This window comes from Herpailurus yagouaroundi, unplaced genomic scaffold, assembly GCF_014898765.1.
Source record: "Herpailurus yagouaroundi ecotype Mexico unplaced genomic scaffold, PumYag 208, whole genome shotgun sequence".
Lineage (NCBI taxonomy): Eukaryota > Metazoa > Chordata > Mammalia > Carnivora > Felidae > Herpailurus > Herpailurus yagouaroundi.
In genome coordinates, this window is record NW_024412439.1 from 2,671,224 (window position 1) to 2,676,251 (window position 5,028).

A 5,028-nucleotide genomic window follows, 5' to 3' on the forward strand; every position below is an offset into this window, starting at 1 on the left:
TCTCCTCTCCTCTCCTCTCCTCTCCTCTCCTCTCCTCTCCTCTCCTCTCTTCTTCTTTGTGGAGATAGAACTTTATTGAACACACTGCAAGGGAGTGATGGGCAGGAAAGGAGGGGCTGTCTGCCAACACTAACAAATTCTCTAATGTTGAACCAGTCTTGCACACGTGAGATGAATTTTGTTCAACACTTCATTCATTTCGCGAATATTTATTGAGTGCTTGCTATGTAAACAGAGTGTTTCCACCATTGGGGACGAACAGAATGAACAGAACAGCAATGAACGAAACAGAAACAAAGTGTCTTCCCGCAGGGAGCATACATTCTAGCTGGAGGAAGACAGACCATTTTTTTTTTGAAATGTAAAACATAAAGTATGTCAGAGAGCGATAAATGCTGTGAACCAATGTTGTTCAATAACTCTCGTGTTGAAATGTATTTCAAGGGAGTTTATAATTTTGGAGTTTATTTCCTCTTTCTTCCCTGACTTGAGTGATTTATAACATCACGTTGTGGTTAATTTATAATTTTATTGCATTGGGTCAGTGTGAGTGTTGATTTTTGGAATTTTTCAAGGTTTTTCTTTGCGGCCTAACATTTACGAATGGAACATTTCCCAAAGTAGAAATCGTACAGATATTTCTATTTAATATAGCACTGTAAGTTCATCCCTTAAATATAGCAAAGAAATAGATAGAAAAAAAGAACAAAAATTAAACATAAAATCAGACTCAAAGACATTGAACATATCTCCGTGGACTAGAAATAGGGAAGAAATCCAAAGTGGGGTGCTGGCCTGAAGCCATTGGACTGCTGGACCCTGAATCTGGAACAAGGCAGAGAAGGCTGGGAGTTTAATTCTGTGGGTAACAGGATCTAAAACTTCCTCACAAGAGATGGGGCTGTAGAGGGTGGGATTCCTGGTTCCTGAAAGAATGATAAGAAAAGCTGCTGTCCATCCCTGCCTAGGATTACAGTTTATGTGCAGGGACCTGTGCAGGGAGACGAGAGGACACAGGCACCCATCTAAGTGAGCCTCTGGTTTAGTGACAGAATCGGCAATATCTTCAATATGCCCAAGGACAGGGACCCTGAACCACCCCATCTAATTCCTGTCTAGACTGAGGATGGGTGGGTGGTGTTTTCCAGAGGGTGAGTGGACTCTAACACAGCTGGACGGTGGGGGAAGGGGGGAAACAAGGGTCTCCAGTTGTAAATAAGACTGCAATAGAAACTCCAAACTCAATAATCAAAAGGCAAGCACCCTTGAGGTAGGGTGACGGTACCTCCTGCTTTCCCAGAGTTAATCCTCAGGGATTAATATGAGTCATATTAATGGCATCATATTTATGTCACTGTCTTTTGCTTCCAGTATTCTGGTTTGGGCGACCAGTGATCATCCTAACAGAGGGGAAATTAAAATTTCCTGGGCGCCTGGATGGCTCAGTTGGTTAAGTGTCTGACTTTGGCTCAGGTCATGATCTTACAGTTTGTGAGTTCCAGCCCCACACTGGGCTCTGTGCTGACAGCTCAGAGCCTGGAGCCTGCTTCGGATTCTGTGTCTCCCTCTCTCTCTGCTCTTCCCCTGCTCATGCTCTGCCTCTCTCTCCTTCAAATATAAATAAGTATAAAATAAAATAAATATAAATATAATTTAAATATAATATATTTAATAATTAATTATATTTAATAAATTAATAATTTATTAATTTAATAATATAATATAAATAAATATAAAATAAATATAAATATAAAATAAAATAAATATAAATAAAATAAATATAAAAATAAATATTTTTTATTAAAAAAATAAAAAAAATAATAGAACAGTCTGGAGAAAGGATTGAAAATGGATCTGTTTTGGACGTGGTGAAATACAGTTGAAATTTTCCACACCTCTTTCAGAAATTACCTGAGTAAGGAAGAGTATGAGACATAAACATAAATACCATCTTTCATGAAGCTTGGAGGCAGTGAAATCCCCAACCATAAAACAGGGGAGGGCTGGGGCGCCTGGGTGGCTCGGTTGGTTAGGTGTCCAGCTCTTCATTTCGGCTCAGGTCACATGCTCATCGTCATGAGATGGAGCCCCCTGTCGGGCTCCGGCCTGGAACATGGAACCTGCTTAAGATTCTCTCTCTCCCTTTCCTTCTGCCCCTTCCCTGCTCTCTCTTTCTCTCTCTCAGACAAATGAACAGAAACAAGAGAGGGCTGACAGAAGCTCCTGAAATCAAACGGGAGAAAACTAGATCTCTCAGGAGGAGCTGGCCAAGTTTACCACCAAGGTGACAGTAGACCCGAATATATAAAACCCTTCCTAGGAACAATGGGAATAGAGTGCTTATTTACCCTAGAATTAGATGAAAATAACGTATTAGAAGAAATATTTAAAGATTTAAGAGAAATGGGGTGCCTGATTGGCTCATTTGGTAGAATATGTGACTCTTGATCTTGGGGTGGTGAGTTCTAGCACCATGTTGGGCGTAGAGCTTATTTAAAACAAAACAAAACAAAAACAAAAACCTCTAGTCCCTGGGCCCAGAATAGTACCTGGCCTAGAGTTGCTTAATGAACGTATGCTAAACAATTTGTGGAACGAACTAGTCATTAAGTGATCCTACGACAAAAACATGACTCATCCTTAGTATTCGTTTTGGGGGTCCCTGGATGGCTCAGTCGGTAAAGCATATGACTCTTTATCTTGGGGTGATGAGTTCCAGCCTCATGTTGAGTGTAGAGATTACTTAAAAAAGAAAAAAAAAATCTAAGAAAAATGACCAAATTAAAAAGATGAGCTGAATCCACACAGCCAGTCCATTTTTTTCCCAGGAACTATCCACCCGCAATGATAATTCCAAAATGTGTAACAGTGAAGTTCATGGATTTCATAAACAAAGAAGTAATTCTTGGGGCAGCAAGGCATTTACATCGCTTGTAAGAAAAAAAAGAAAATCAGGCTGGTTTCAGGTATCATCGTGGCAGAGAAGACAATGAAGCAATACATACACATTTCTCAAGAAATGAAGTACCGCTCAAGAATTTCGTATTCAGCCAAACCTTTTCAGGATAAAGGCAACAAACGTTTTTGAACGCGAGAAACTCAGCGACTATCATTTCCATAAATTGTGCTTGAAAAAAACTAAAGCAAGATCTCCACAAGATGAGATCTCAAGATGACATCACGAGATGGGATGGATCACAGGATGGGATGCCACAAAATAAGTGTGTGGCGAGGGGGGTGGGGACACTTTGGTGAAATCACTGTGGGGGTTCTGAGTCTGCTCACCCGGAGGACCCAGATGAACACAAATGTGGGGCTGATGATTACAGAGCAGAATGTATGATTTTACAGACCCAGTAATGTAGAAGTGGTCTAACTAACAAAAATTGGGATGAGAAGGGAAAGTAAAGGAAGGGGTCTTTAAAGCATATTGAGTTCCTCATTTTTTATAGCCAGGGGTGGAAATATTTCATTTAAAGCAGATTAAAAAAAGATCAAGGGGTGCCCAAGTGGCTCAGTTGTTTAAGTATCCGACTTTGGCTCAGTTCATGATCTCAAGGCTCATGAGTTCGAGCCCAGCATCGGGCTCTGTGCTGACAGCTCAGAGCCTGGAGCCTGCTTGGGATTCTGCGTCTCCCTCTCTCTCTGCCCCTCCTCTGCTTGTGCTCTGTCTCTTCCTCTCTCAAAAAATAAACATTAGAAAAAAATTTTTCTAAACAAGTAATAGAAGTATGTGTAAACATATGTAATTTTAAGAAAAAAGCAGACACCGGGGTGGCCTGGGTGGCTCAGTTGGTTGAGTGACCAACTTTGGCTCAGGCCATGATCTCTGGGTTCATGAGTTCAAGCCTTACATGGGGCTCGCCAGTGCAGAGCCTGCTTCAGATCCTCTGTCCCCCCCCCCCCCCCCCCCCCCCGTGCCCCTGCCCGTTCATTTTCTCTCTCTCAAAAATAAAAATTAAAAAAAACAACAAAAAAAGCAAACATTAAAGAAATATAAAATCCTTTGACATTGGATGTGGAGACAGGAGGGATAAAGAAAAAGGAAACGTACTCTGTTATCGTTGTTCAACAAGCAGTAAACGGAAACAGTCTGGAGGGGTAGAGGACTGAGGGTATTATGTACAATTACAGTTGTAAAGGCAACCTTTTGAATAAAACTTAAACCCTCCAAATCCTCAGGAGAAACACACCCAACACAGCAAAGCAAACACCAAGCACATAAGAAAAGGGTAAAGAAGAACCTGAAAGGCTATGAAAACACAGCATAAAACGACATAACCATTACATGAATAGGGCTAAACCCATCTATTCCAAGAAAAAAGACTTTCAGATTAAATCACAAAACAAAACTTGATGTTCGATTCAAGGGATTTGCCTAATACAAAGGCTTCAGAAAAGGAGAAAACAGAAGGGCAGAGCTGTATTGGGCTGACGGCAAACAAAATTTAGTAGGCTTGTCATTAACATCGGACAAGGTTAAAGTCAGGGCAAAGGTCAAAAACCTCAAATGAGACAAGGGTCATTTTATAATTTAAAGGGACAATTCACAAGAATATAAGGATATCTGTGCACAGATAACATAGCATCATCATTTACAAAGCAGGACTCCACAGAAATAAGGAGAAATAAAAACGCAATAGTAGTAAAGTTCTTTTTTAATGTTTATTTTATTTTTGAGAGAGAACATGAGTGGGGGAGGGCAGAGAGAGAGAGAGGGGGACAGAACACCTGAAGGGGGCTCTGTGCTGACAGCAGCAAGCCTGATGCGGGGCTCAGACTCGCGAACCTAGAGATTGTGACCTGAGCTGAAATTGGACACTCAACTGACTGAGCCACCCAGGCGCCCAGATAGTATAAAGGTTTTAATTTACTTCTCTCAGATTATATCAGGTCAAAATACATGTAAGGACATGGAAGGTTCACACGACATAATTAATAAGTTATATTTCATTGATATGTGTTAAAGTCTGTATGCCAAAAACGGAATATGCATTCCTCTCCAGGGCCCTTAAAGCATTCACAAAA

General features: G+C 40.8%; 2 long non-coding RNA genes across 2 annotated transcripts in view; one reads left to right on the top strand and one right to left on the bottom strand.

Moving 5' to 3' along the window:
* Positions 1–2,042, bottom strand: part of LOC121015731 (uncharacterized) — a 9,652-nt gene extending 7,610 nt beyond the window's left edge. Inside the window, exon 1 of the long non-coding RNA XR_005783947.1 lies at positions 1,912–2,042. This is a non-coding gene — a long non-coding RNA (uncharacterized LOC121015731). The remainder of the gene's footprint in view (positions 1–1,911) is intronic.
* Positions 2,043–2,160: 118 nt separating this feature from the next.
* LOC121015842 (uncharacterized) lies at positions 2,161–3,428 on the top strand. Its single transcript, XR_005783995.1, has 2 exons — positions 2,161–2,284; positions 2,829–3,428. It is a non-coding gene; the product is annotated as an uncharacterized LOC121015842 (long non-coding RNA).
* Positions 3,429–5,028: the final 1,600 nt, after the last annotated feature.